Raw genomic sequence first — 14,509 nt, 5'->3', positions numbered from 1 at the left:
ACAGCTCTTCCTTTCTCATGCTGGAAGTCTCCAGCAAAGCTGACCTCAGAGGAATCCCACACGCACTCAGTCCCCCCGACAGGCCCTGCCGCTGAGTTGCCGGATGTCCGCTGAGGTCCAAGGCTTGGAGAGTTTCCGGGACTGGCGGGGTCACACTGTGGCTGGGCCATGCCGGGCAGCCCCACCCTTCCTGGCAGCCTGGCCTCCTCCTCGGTCTCTGAAAGCCTGCCAAGGCAGAGGGAGGGCTGGCAGAGGGAGATGGAAGGTCCTGCTGGGATGTTTGCCCCAAGGGAAGCCTGAGGGAGGGGGGAGAGGAGTGGGAGGAGGAGGTGCGAGCAGGGCAGCCGGTCCACTCCACCCTCTCGTCCTGCCACACAGAAAATCCAGTTTCTGGAGTGCCAAGCGCTCCTCCTAGTGGGGAAGGAATAATGCAAAATCCCACTGGGCAGCCTTTCTGCCCCCTCCTCCCGCTGCCCCCTCCCCGCAACACACCAGGAGAGGTGGGCCACCTCCACCGGGCCTCTTGGTGACACCAGTCCTGGCCCACAGCTCATCACAGCTGAAAAAGCCCTTTCACATCCAGTTCCCACACTTGGCAATGTTTCAGAGGGCACATTTTTAACACCCCCTTTCACGGATAAGAACGTGGAGTCCCTCCCTGGCAGTCAGTCTCCTGTCAAGCTGGGACTAGACACCAGGTCTTTTCATCCCACTCACCATAGGTTTTGTTCAGTGCTCCACATTCAACATCAGAGAGAGGGAGAAATGGTTATCTTCTTGCCCGCTGCCCGCCCCCCTATCTCCAGGCCTCACAAAAGCATGGCACCACCCTGGGACCAAGACTGCTTCTTTTACGTGCCCCTCAGTCACAAGAGCCTCAGTGTCCCATGGCAGCCTGATTAAACCCACCCTTTTCCTGCAGGATCAGCCTGTGTCTTCAAGCCCCACACATCTCAGGGCCAGCCTTCCCTTCCACCAGCAGGAAAAAGGCTTTCTGCCCACTGTGGTCAGATCTAGGAATCAGTAAGTCTCCTCCCCAAGCTACCTCAACCACACACAAGCTGTGCTGAGCCCGGGCAGCCCAGACAGTGAGGAGCAGGGGCAGCGAGGACTGACTTGAGCCTTGCTGGCCCTGTGCTTCCTGCCTTGGCAGACACAGCTTGGAGAGGGGCCATTTTGGAGCCACTCACTCATCAAGGAGAGGGAGGTGACTCTTGCCCTGTCGTCTTCCCTAAAAACATAGTTCTTCCTCTGAGCTCGCCAGAGGCTGGCCTCCCACTCTGGAGGCCCGAACACGCAGCCCTGGGGATCCCCGGTCCCAGCGATGACCCCAGAGGCCTGGCTTAGAGACCGGCTGCTGCTGGCCCCTCTCCTACAGAAGAGGGGTTCTCACGGGGAGGCTTTCCCAAGCCTGGGAGCCTGCTCTCCTCCCTGGGAGAGAGGAGGAGGACAGCGCTCTGCTCACTGTCCGTATCCTGCCATGGGACAGAGCTGGGCCTGAGCTCAAGGACAGGCCGACCAGACAGTGACCTATGTTTTCCGGGAAGGCAGCCAGTCCTCAGGCCCTCGGGCTTCCAGGCACTGAGGAGAATGACAGAGCAGGCACCTGCCACCATCCTGGGTAGGCCCCACCCAGGCCCCAGCTGGGCGGGCATGCCTGGCTCTGGTCTCTGGGCCAGAACATTGCAGCAAGAGGGGACCACTACACTCAGCCCTTTCCTTGGCCACTGCTTCATGAGCTAAGCAGTGCGGCATGGAGGGGACGAGGGGCATGACCCGAGGCCTCAAGGTTGTCCCCCTTTGTGCCAGAGAACACAGGATTCAAATCTGGTTGTTTCATCATGAGCAAGTCTTCTCTCCCCTGCTAGACTGAGGGCATTGGGAAGGCATTTAACTTGGCCCCTAGAGTCCTGGGTTCTATTCCTGGAGGGTGTTGCCATCTACCTGGGACCATGGTCATGTCACTTCAGCCCCCTGAGCCTCGATTTCCTCAGCTGTACCAGGGGGCAGGAACCCCTGCTGTGCCCAGCTCCGTGGTTGCTCCAAGCTTTAGAGTATAAGTAAAATCTTACTGACCTGGGTTAGTACTTCTGTTTTCCACAGGAGGGGAGAGGAAATGAAAAACAAGAAGAATATGAGTAAACTTGGGCTCTCCTCCGCCATCTAGCCTGAGCCACACGAGCACCCTTTCCAGGGAGGGCCCCTGTGGCTGACAGAGTGGGGTGCTCACCAGCCTGAGGGCAGGAGGTGGGAATGACCCCATTTCTCAACTTGGTAGAAGGGTCCTCCTGCCTCTCAGAGGATGCACGGGACCCTCCAGCCCCGCTGTCTCCAGCTCCTCAGTGCACACCTGGGAGTCACATTTCTAGGAAAGGGGATGGGGCTGGGACAGCCAGTGAAAGGGGTCAAAAGCAGGTTGTAGGAGAACCAGCTGAAGAGACACGGGCAGTTCAACCCAGACCAAGAGACCTAGCTCCCAACAGCACAGAGCAGTCCCGGGAAAGGGGATCGGACCTCATCCTGCCCCAAACAGCCTTATGGTGAGCATTTAGAGGGCAGATTTTTAAAAGCTGAGCTCTCCCACAAAGAATTGCCGAGGGCCTGGGCGGTGGGTGTGTGATGGCGGGAGGTGTTCTGTGCTCAGATTCGACAGACCCATCCTGCAAGGTGGATCACGGGCTGAGGACATTAGGGATCCTCCCCACTTCCTGGGGATCCCAGGATTCCCCGGTCACCTGGGGATGCGCACTTCTCCGGGGTTGTCATCAGCCAGCACTGCTCTGGAAGATTATTCGGAACAGAAGTGTTTGGCCAGAGCGTGTTGCTGGTACCGCCCGAAGCGCTACGCATATTGTGCATGTTATCCACACGCACTAGGGGCCCGCGTCTATCAGGACAAGCAGCTTAATGGGTTATAAACCATTCTGTTCCCATGTCACCTTCTGTTTACACACACACACGCGCACACACACAGTGTATCTCTCTCCCCTCGCTGTGTCAATAGAACCCACAGAGGCTCCTCGACTCCCTGCCATGAAGTATGTGGCTTCCCAGTGCCAGGAAAAACATGTCGGTGCACGAAAATAACCCACCCTGAAATGCAGCAGGCCGGTTTCTCGGGGCTGGTGGTCCCCTGGTTGCCACACGCGAGTCTGACACTTGGCATTCACCGGCCAAAATCCACACTCCAGTCACCGTGAGTCAGGAGGGAGGCAGGTGCTGGGCGGCGGCCCCATCCTCAGGAGGCTATTGGTGATTCTTGAGCCTGGAACTCTTGGGGCTGTCACGGAGCACCCTGTCCTCCAGCCACCCCATCCGCCCAGAAGCCCAGCCAGCAGCCGGCCACCTGTACAGCAGCTGTGGGTGAGGGACGCAGACAACCCAGAGTCACCACCGTTGGGGAGCAGTCTTCATCTTCAAAGGCGGCCCGGCGCAGACCCTCGGGAAAGAGCAGCTCTTAATGGAAGGGTACTGGGTTCCTTGAGGCAAATTCATACCGACGGAGCAGATGATGCTGTATCTTGTTTTCATCTGCACCACCGCAGACATGAATGGGAAGGGCCTGGCTCTTCAGGGCCGGGGTGGTCAGACGTCACTCAGGAGGGAGGCAGAATACCAAAGAGGAGCTGAGTCCAAGAGACCGAGCCCCGTCTTCTGAGTTACCATTCTCTTTCCACCAGGTCCTGCTCCACGTGAACGGCAGGATGAAGGAGAAAAGATCATCTGACACGGCTGCCTCTGAGACACACCTCACGTGGTCCTCTCCCTCCCTCCTTCCCCCTTCAGACCTTGGACCCTACAAGCTTGCTCCGACAAAACACTTGCTGTGCCCTCAGCCTGGAAGACCCTTCCCTCGCTTCTGTGCCGGGCCTCAGCTCAAAAGTTGCCTCCTCCAGGAAGCCTTCCCTGACTGTGAGCTCTACATCACTGCCAAGTGTTAATTCTCTGCAGAGAACTATCTGACGTCTTCTTGTTTATTTATGTGTGCACATCGCTTCTCGGCCTTTTGGCTAAGATCAAGTGTAGTATTTATGTGTGCATATGTGTATCTGTGTTTATACTCTCTCCTTCCAATAAAATTTAAGTATCAGGAGAGGAGGGACCAGGTGGGTGTTTAACAAATACAGTTAAATGACCAAAAGAGAAAATTTCATTTTTAATTGCCGACAGCCCAGTGTTGGTGGAGATGCTGAATATTTGTGGAGATATTGTTAAACCTTCTGCGTAGAATAATGTGTATGTCCCTTGGGTGACTCCCAAGGTCCTTGCACTCTTGGCCAGCACATCCAATGTAGTCGGGGTCCGTGATGCTCACAGACTCTGATACCTAAACAGGACAGAAGGACAAAGCATTTTCCTGGTCTCTTAAGGAGCAAATGGGATTTTCTGAGAATAACCTTCCTTTGTTTTCCTTCTCACTTGCAGAAGGAGGGCTCAGGAGATGGGGTTGACAGCCCCCTCTCCCCCGCCATAATTGCTTCCCTCCCTTCTTCCTCTTCTATCCTGACTATTTGTCATTCTCTGCTTGTGGCAAATTGCTTTTCACCTTTGAAAACCCAGAATAGTTGCTAACCAAGACAGCCTGGAAGTTTTTTTTTGCAAGCAGGGGGTGTTTAGAGATAGAAAACTCTATTGATTACTCTCCCCAATAGCAGCGTCACTGAAATTCAATTTACTAAGCATTTGTGGGCAATCTGTGAGGCCACTACCCTGCTGGACATCCTGGTGATGTGGAGGCGGGTCCCGCCTTTGAGGGGCTGTCAGACCAGTAAGAAAGAGATTATTTTGACTCAATAAATGTTTTCTTAAGAGCTTACTAAATGCTAACCACTGGATGGCCTCCAGTGAATGAGGGATAGGCCTGCCCTGAGCAGCTCATCAGCATGTGGGGAAGGAGAAATTCCTAACAATTTCAATACTCTGTTTTGGGTTCTGTGGAGGAAGAGGCACAGACGAGAGGAGGGGGCAGCAGGTGCTAAGGGAGCAGATAGGGAAATTAAGCGCTAAAGGAGAAGTTGGAGTTCACCTGACAAGGGGGAATCTGTGTGGGCGGGGGTTGGGTAGTTAGACTGAAAGGCTTCAGAGAGAGAGACAACAGGTGTAGAGGTGGGCATGTGCTTGCTGGGTCCAAGGAGGCTCCTGTGCTGGAGGAGGGAGGGAAGGAGCAGACGGCTGAGGCAGTGTTGCGGAGGCAGGCAGGGAAATGATGGAGGACTGAGGCTGGGAGAAGATCTGCAGAATGGCAAGTGGTCTACTGCAGCAAAAAGATAGAAAATGTGTAAGGGGGCAGTGAAGGAGTTTAGACATTATCGTGGAGCAAGGGGGAGCTTGGGAGGGGATTGCTCAAGGTGGAAGTGGGGAGATGGCAGTGGGGAGACCAATCTGGAGGCTATGGCCCCCAGGGGCGAGACAGATGACAAGGGCCAGGGCAGAGCGGTGGGGAGTGGGGGGATTGCCAACTACAATAATAATAACATGGTCTTTCTGCCCCACCACCACATGAAGCCCCCACATCAAATGCCCTCTCAGACTCTATCCCCAGGTCCTCCCTCACTCCTTCCCCACCCCCGCACCCCACCTCCCTGCTCCCCACTGGAGATCAGGCATTGCCAAGCAAGCGCTCCTGGCGAATATGTACATTCTGACGCAAGGAGAATGTATCCCGAAAACAGACACCTGCGAGGTGCCTCTCCCACCCCAAAGATTCCCACCCCTCCTGTGTCCATGCATGCGCACTGACGGTCACCTTAGCTGCATTTCCAGCACCTAGAAATGAACCAGAGGAGGAAAATCCTCCTTGAGAAAGTGCAGCTTGACTTATGCATGGGGCGGGGCGGGGGGGGTGGGGCTTGGGCACTGGGAGACACAGCTGATCATGAAATACTTTTTTGTGTGCACCCCCTGCTCCAATCAGCTGACTCACGACCCCCTGGCCCACCAGTACATCAGGGCCCCTGGATTTGCTTGGTTGGGTAAGAGTCAAGAGGGGGTGACACAGAAAGCACAGGGCTGAGCCACCACGAAGCCTGGGTTCTGGGACACACTCTGTTACCGTGTGGGTCCCTTCTCCTCTCTGGGCTGCAGTTTGCCCATCTGTAAAATAGGGGGTCAGAGCAGCTGACAGTCAAACGCCTACGGTCTCTGACCTCTTCCCCGTAGGGGTGTGTGGAGGCCAGTTACCTGGTCCCCCGCCCAGGACCCAGGGCACTTTCACCTCCTGCCCCAGAGCCAGCCCTTCCGGCCATAGCACTGTGGTGAAAAGGAGCCAAGTTCAGGCGCAGCCAGCCTGATGGGGGGACGCCACTTCCCAACTGGCCCTGCCGAGGCCTCCACCCCAGCTGCACCCGAGTGGAAGGCCCAAGGCCTGTGCCCAGGCGGCCTGCCGAGCACAGCCCCAGCCTCTGCAGGTGGCCACGAGCCGCCAGGGGTGGCCGTGGGACCCGGGCTGGAGGATGGCTGAGAAAGGCGGGAAACAGTGGTGGGGAGACAAGTCACCTGGTCAGAGACAAAAGGAAGGTTAAAGCGAGGGAAAGCGAGCCAGCTCTGCAGCAGGCCGGGAAAGCAAGAGAAGGGTCACCTCCTGCCCCCCTTCCCCCAGGACCACTCCCATCATCCTCCACAACCTCCCAGCCTCCCCTCACTCAGCAATCCCCCCACCCCGGGCCCTCACCAGATGGTGTTTGGTGAAGCCTTAGAATCAGACACCCAGCAAGGAGGTTTGGGTTTTCTTCCTCCTATCCTCCCTTGATCAAGGCTCCCAGGAGGAGTAGAAACAGACCCAGCCCAGACAGCCGGGTCTGGAGGCCTCCTGGCACCACCGACCCAGCACTAAAGAGCCCCGTCTAACGTGCAGGGGGAGAAGCGGGGCCCGGGAGGGCAGGCAGGGCACTGACCCCCACCCCCGGCCCCGAGGAGGCACTGGCCCCAGGCCCCGGCCGGCTTGGCAGCAGCTCTTCTTGGCTCAGACGAACTCCCTTGGAAACAAATCTCTGCTACTCACTTCTTTCCTCTATTTGGCTGAAAACGGAGCCGGAGCTGTTGGCTTAAATCCTTCTTTTTTTTTCCTTTTTAACCTCGCTCCCTCCTTTTTTCTGCTGCTTAAAAAAAAAAAAGAGAGTTTTGAACCAAGACTTAGTGCAAACTCTTTGGCTTCTTAAAGTTTCTTTAAGAAAACAATGGTGCTCACAGTGAAAACATGATGCCCCCGGTGTTTGCCCAGCGCTCCTTACAGGAGCTCCTTACAGGAATCCTGGACAGCGCCGAGCTGCGGATGACGCAGGTGTTACCCTGCCCATACCCAGGGGAGAAGAAGCTGCCCCAGGTCCCACAGCTGGCCAGGTAAGGACCCAGGTCTCGGGATTCTGCCAGAGAAGGTCCCGCAGCAAGTTTCCTTGGTGCCCCTCAGGCCACAGCAGCAGGAAAGTGGAAGGAAGCCCAGCTCCTCACAAGACCAATTTCCCTCTCCCTTTTTGCCTAGAGCAACCTCCAACCAGACAACTGGGTGGCATACAGATGTAATCAGAGCTGAGGAACTGCCTCACTAGTCCCCACAGGGACAAATCTTAACCCCCTCCTCCACCCTAGAGGGGAGGGGAGTCACTGGCGTGACACTGTTTGAGCACCTACTGTGTGCCCAGCATCTGCCAACACGATCTCATTTTATTTATTTATTTTTTAAAGATTTTATTTATTTATTTGACAGAGAGAGACACAGCAAGAGAGGGAACACAAGCAGGGGGAGTGGGAGAGGGAGAAGCAGGCTTCTGCTGAACAGCGAGCCCGATGCGGGGCTCAATCCCAGGACCCTGGGATCATGACCTGAGCCGAAGGCAGATGCTTAACGACTGAGCCACCCAGGCACCCCACACTATCTCACTTTAAACATGACAACAACTTTGCAGGATGGATATTATCCCTCTTTCGGTAAGTAAGAAAAGCAAAGCCAGGAAACGTGAAGTCATTGCCAGGGCAACACACAGGAAGATAGGGAGTCTGAATTCGAACTCAGGCCTTTTTGGCTTCAAAGCCCACCCTCCATCCTACGTCCCCGTGTCGCTACCTCCTGAGCGCATGCAGCCCCTGCAGAGTCTCCCCTGTTGGGAGAGAAGCCGTGGGCACACAGTGAGCAAGGGCAGATGGCTCAGCGGGGCTCTGAACAAATCCCTTCATGGATTCTTATGCAGCCCCAGGCCTGAAATGGGGCTGGACCCGTCGCCTGAGCCCAAGCGCTGAAGTCCTTTTTTAAGTTTAACAGTCCTGGGATGAACTGCAAGAATAGATTCCATTTGGCTCCAAACATTCTTCACTGAGTCCCTTCCACGTGCCTCACACCTCTAGGTCTCAGGGCAGGCTTCAATCATACTCCATCCTTGTCCTCACTGGGCTTCGAACAGGAAGTGGATGGACCCCGGACCATGAGAACGACCCACCGGCTGCTTCTGGCCTCCCAGTGCTGAAGGCGGAAGCAAGTCGTAGGAAGATGGAGGGGCTGCTACAGTCTTGACAACTCAGAGGGCTGGAGTCCTCCGTGTACTCAGCAAGCTCTTCCCCACAGGCAAGTGCAGGGGGTCCCACACCCCACTCTCCTGCCTGGTCTGGGGGACCCTGCAGGCGAGGCCCCCCTGAGGCATTGCTCACAGCACAGTTTCCTTCTCACCTCCTGTCCTCTGGGCCAGGTGCTTCCGCATACTGGAAGGTGTGCTCCACGGGTCGGCTCCAGGTATGAGATGGGCTTGTGGAGGCTGGGACATATGGCAGAATTGGGGAACCCGCATCCCGAGGCAGAGGACCCTCTGAGTAACTTCAATTCCACACTCAGTGGAACCTACTGTGCGCCATTCATTGTGCTGGACTGGGAGAGAGAAACATGTCGAAGCCCCAGCCTTCAAGGGACTCCAGTCCTTGAAGACTGTCTCTGTCTCTGGCCTAAGGAAAAGTTAAGGGGGCAAGAGAAGGGTAGACAAAGTGCTCCAGGGGTTCTGGTGGGAAGAGCCGCTGACTCTGCTTGGGGGCCTCAGGGAAGGCCACGTGGAGGAAGTGACTCTGAGAATGGACTGGGAGAGTGGTGGGCAGGGTTTATGACATGGGGAAGCGGGAAGAAAAAGGGCAGGGATGGTTCTACAGAAAGAGCCAAGCAAAATGCAGCCTAGGCCCTGGCCCAGCCACACTGCAGCTAGCTTCTCCAGGCTATCTCCTGATCCACTGAACGGAAAACACAATCCTCTGCCCCCGGAAATGCCTTCCCGTGCACACTTGCCATCGAGAACCCCCTTCCCGTCTCCTCAGCCACAACCTGCCCCAAACACACCCTTTTGAGAACTGCACACTTACACAACAGAAATAAAACAAAGAACAGGAATGCTGGGGCAGCTCTTAGCTGTCCACCAGGGGCTCCTGACGTTTTACAAATAGGGAAACTGAGGCCCGGCAATGTTGTATGACTTGCCCAGCATCACCCAGCCAGCGAATGACAGAACGAGGCCTGGACGCTCCTCATCCATCCCAGCCCTGATCACATGTTTGTGATCATCATAATGGGCTGGGGAGAGTCAGCATCGCCCGCCCCCATCCCCCCATCCTGGTCCTCGGGGTCAGATCAGGTCCTCGTTTTTTCCTTCCCATTCATGGCAGCCTCTTGCGTCCAAACTGTTCTGGCGTTTACTGTTGCCCTGTGTCCGAGTCAGGATTTACAAGACAGTCCCCGGCTGTGCAACTCAGTATCCAATTAATGGAACAGTTCCAGCCCCTCACTCATGGGGTTCTGTCTGTCCTCAGCGCGGGCCCCCAGGGCAGAAGGTGAGCAGCTCCTGTTCCCAAGTGGCTTCCTTCCTTGGGAGCTGCATGGATGGCTGACAGCTTGCCAAAGGCAGCTAAGGGGTCTGGGCGACTGGCGAGGTAGGGAATGGACACGCGATGGAGGACAGCAGGGACAGATCGCCGCAGGCCGTTAGTAACTGCTCGCCTGAGTGACATCTCACAAGACCCCAAATGTCAGCGGCAGAAGCCGTCCTGCCTAGGCGCCGGGAAGCAAGGGTGGAGGGGAGGGTGACAGGCGACCCACGGGACACCAGGGTGGTATCCCCAGGCTGCAGAGGAGTCTACCCGCACACAGGGGAGAACAGCTGTTAGGGCTGCGGGTTGGTGCCTGCGCCCGTGTGTGTCACGCTTCCGGTCCTCGGTGCAGGCTCTGCTTAGCTTCCAATCGCATCTCCCACTGTGCATCCGCCTTGGGTTCCGTAGCTGGTGGGGCTCTTCCTCAGGGGCAGGCAGTTTGGAGAAATAAATGCCTGGGCAGGAGGGGGGAGGGGGGCGGGGTCCAGACATCCCCGGCCTCAAAGCAGAGCTACAAAGCCGAGAGCCTGCTACTGCTCCGTGACCCCAGCCACACTCAGAGGGCAGCTGGGCTGCAGAAGTAAACAGACGGCTGCGGACATGTTCGCACCTTCCAAGCCCTTCGGCCTGCGTCTCCCTCAGGTCGACTGATGCTTTCGCCGGCTTGGATTTCACAGGACTTGGAGTCTGGACCCTTGTTTTTTTCTCCCACAACAGAGGAATGGACCAAGCTGTGAACACGATGGGTCCTGCCATCCTCGGGGAGGGGAAGGGGTCACGTCTAGGGCAGGATCTAGGAGGTACTGAGAGACCTCTGTCTGCAACAAATACCACAGAACCTCAGGGCTGGAAAGGGCTTCGCGGACCGTGTACTCAGAACCTCTCAGGTTACAGCTGGGGCCACTGAGGCCCAGGGCCGGGAGCCACCACCCTCACAGAGGGGTGTAGGACATTGTGTGAAGGCTAGGCTTCCTCTGCGTGGGGGAAGCAGTGAACGGAAGCCCTGGGAACCTGGCCCCATGGAGCCAGTGGGTGGGGGCAGTGAGAGAGGAAGGGTACTGTGGGAGCTCAGCCCTCCAGCGTGGCCTCAGAGTCCCACCATGGGCCCTGCTGCTGGCTCCGCACCACGGACCCACCGCAGGGGACAGTGCACATGAAGCCAACTCGCAGAGACCAAGAGTGAACCATGAGCCCTTATTTGGGCCAATAACTGCCAGTTCCTCCCCGGGAAGCCATTCCTTAGGCTTCCAACAGGAAGCCAGGGAGCCAGTGAGAAGGACATCCTGGCTTCTTCCGAACTCCTGTTGCTGTAGGTGAAAACAGGTCACGGCCAGAGATGAAGGGGGACAGCAGGGAGACAACTGAGCTGGCAGGAAGACCCAGTCCGGCCAAGGGCTCAGGTCAGAGACTCGAGGGCTGCTTTTGCCTGTCTCTCCAAAGTTTGCCGGGCCATCAGCAGTTCTCAAAGCTGCGTATTGTACTTAAGAGGAGAGAGCAGAACCAGAGTCTCAAGTTGTGCTGAGTACCAGCCTTGCCTTGGGGCATTGTGAGAATGCAGATTCCTAGGCCCCTTCTCCAGACTCAGAAGGACTGGGTGAGGGCCCAGCTGCCCACACGAAGCAGCCCCCTGCCCAGGGATTCAGACATGGGTGGAGGGGTACTCCACGCTGAGAACCCGGGCCCCTTGAGCCAGGGAAGCAAAGTCGCCCCTAGCAGCGACAGCCCAGGTCCCTCAGCAGCAGCCAGGCTGTGCAGGCCCCAGGAGCACCGTTTGCGGGCCTCTGCAGTACGAGGGGGCCGGGAGACGGGCCCGCAGCGGAGGCAGAGAGCGCCAAGACTCCGGGCCGTGCCACACAGTGCGTTCCAGGGACTGCGCCAGGCTGAGAGGGCTCGAGTCCGGGAGCCCAAGGCAAGGGGATGAGCCGGGCCACCAGGAGGGTGGTCTGGGAGAGAGCCAGGCCCAGCAGGGCTCGGAGTTCCCCACCCCGCAGGACCCCTGGGGGACAATGGACACTTGCTGAGGGAGGAAGGCAAAACTCTTAACAGTCTACGCAGGCCGTTACAGCTGTGCAAAGAACACTAACAAAGAGAATTTGGAGAGATGGAAATAGCTACGTTTCATGATCATCGGGTTCCTTTTTTTCCATAAACTTTGCTTAAGTTCGTAATTAAAAAAATAAACACAGGCAAATTATACTAACTTCACACAGTCATTTCTGGGTGGTAAGTTCTGTGTTAAATTCAAAATTCGTATGTGTGGGTTGAAATTCCCACATGGGCCAAAACACGAGCCCTGGGAAGGGGGGCAGATGCGGGGGCTGTTACCCTCTCAAACAGCCCCACGGGTGATCATCTGTCCCCAACCCCCCAAACCCTGTGTATCCAACCTGCTCAGAACAACAAAGCCCTGAGCTCCCAGGCAGGCAGAGGTCTGTCAGATTACATTCTTCTCGTCCCTTAGCGGGAAGTGGGGGGTGAGAGGAGGTCTGAGGTAGTGCAAAGAGCACTAGACAAGAGGTTGAGATATCTGCATTCACTTTAAGAACTGACTTGTCATTTGTGAAAATGGGTGAGTGACCTCCCCCCGCGGTGCCTCCTCCATTGTCCCAAGTGATCACTGCGGAAATGCTGAGGAATAGCTTCCCCCCAAATGTCACGGCTTCAGCCACGGCCCTTATGGTCTCATGGTTTCTGTGGTCCGGGAACCTTTAGCTCACAGTGTCTCCTGAGGTTGCAGCAAATAAGTCCACCGGGACTGCTGCAGGCAGCTCGGGCTCCGCTGAGGGAGGAGCTGCTTCCAGGGTCACTCACCGGGCTCTTGGCAGGCTCAGAAGACCATTTCCATGCTCGTTCATGCTTCTCCAGAGGCTGCTTCACAGCATGGCAGCTGGCTTTCCCCACAGCGAGTGATTCGAGTGATTCGAGGCGGGGGACAGAGAACCCAAGACAGAAGCTACCGTCTTTTTTAGAACCTCATCTTGGAAGTGACATCCCATCGGGTCTGCCCTGTTCCCCAGTGGGCTCGTCACTAAGTCCAGTCCACACTGAGGAAGAGGATACCTGAGATCTGCCTCTTGAGGGGAGTCGTGTCACAGAATTATGGACACATCTTTAGAAGCACCATAGGGAGTTAGAGCCAATGAGACCTAAAGGTTCCAGGTCTGTGATTATGGCTCCCTGACCCCTTGCAACACCAGGTGTGGTGGATACAAAGAGGATCACAGGTGTCTGCTGACTTTCTCTAAGTGGGCCGCGTTCTCAACTCACTAGAGGGGACCTGAGGAGTGAGAAGGTATGCTTCTCAGGAGGGGTGCACAGACCAGGAGAGCTGCCATTCTCTTCAGGGAAGCCAGTGCCTTCGAGTAAGCAGCTGCTGGAAGAGTTCTGTTGGCCAGTGCATGGGGCACCTGAGGTGGGTGCCCTCCTGCTGCAGGGGGGAGCAATGTCTGACCACCTTAATGGCTGGGGCCCGGCAACTGGTGTCCAACCCTCCCCAGCCTAAGGCAGCCTCCTGCCAGCACAGGACATCCCTGGGTTTCCCTCATTCCTCCGAAGGACTGGGGAGGAGAGACACTGCAGCAACATGGGATGAACCAGGTAGGACACGATCAATCCCCTCCTACCGACCAAGAAAAGAAAACAGGAAATTATTCAGAATCAAGTTCTCTTAAGAGGCCACGTAGCTCGAGGTCAATAGCCTAAGTTTGGTGTCAGATGGGTCTGGGTATGAATGCTGGCTCTGTTGATACCAGCCCTGCCCCCAACTTCTCTAGTCTTATTTCCATAACTACAAAATAGGCATAAGAGTGTGTATGGAATAGAGCCGTGAAAATTAAATGCAATAATCCATTAAAGCCTTAGGAGAGTGACTAGCAAATCATTAGTACTCATAATGATATTATTATTAATATTAGGATTACAAAAGACATCAGAGTTCATCCAGTTCAACTGCACATTCAGCATGGGACTCCCATCCAATTTACGATGACAGAGGACAGTGGGGTCACAGACGACTGCTTGAATACTTTAAGAGCTGGGAGCTCACTACCTGTCCTGGAAGCCTAGGACGACAGTGCTGACCCACAGATGCACAGCTTGAACCAGACCTGGAGCCATAATGGGCCTTTCTGTGGCTGCCCCCTTCACCTTGCATTCCTTTTGTAATTCAACAACAAGCGATAGTTTTGAACTTCAAATAGCCCCCTAACATACCAAAGAAGAAATAAAAGTGCACTTTCCTATTTTAGCGTAGGTAAAGTCTCCTTGGCAATCTCCAGAACATTTTACTTACCCTCACTTGCATCTTGTTTCATGCTAGAGCCAAATCATAATTGAAACATTTGGTCAAAAAAAAAAAAACTGTGTGCTGAGGAAATGGGTAAGGAAGACGTTTGCCCGTAGGCTAACTAACACAGTTCAGACTGGGGGAGGGTGGGTGGGTGCGGGTATTTGGGGGTGGTGATGTTGTGTGTGTATTTATAACTGCAACGATGCATGGACACGGGAGTGAGCAGAATGGGTTGTTATGTGTGTGTGTGCGTGTATGTGTGTGCGGAGGGGAAGGCATACCTGTGTGCGTAGGTGTGGGAAGGCATGTGTGTATGTGGGTGTGTGGGCATGGTGAGGAGCATCTCAGAGTGCTCCTGCCAGGGTACAAGGTTCCCCAAGGACAAAACAA

General features: G+C 55.7%; 1 pseudogene; it reads left to right on the top strand.

The window, feature by feature from the left end:
- Positions 1 to 3,990: 3,990 nt before the first annotated feature.
- Positions 3,991 to 4,066, top strand: LOC123323282 (annotated as a pseudogene).
- Positions 4,067 to 14,509: the final 10,443 nt, after the last annotated feature.

The sequence above is a fragment of the Neomonachus schauinslandi genome, chromosome 1 (assembly GCF_002201575.2).
Source record: "Neomonachus schauinslandi chromosome 1, ASM220157v2, whole genome shotgun sequence".
In the NCBI taxonomy this organism is placed as follows: Eukaryota; Metazoa; Chordata; class Mammalia; order Carnivora; family Phocidae; genus Neomonachus; species Neomonachus schauinslandi.
Note: the sequence above shows the minus strand (reverse complement) of the source record. Positions and strands in the feature narration are given on the sequence as shown.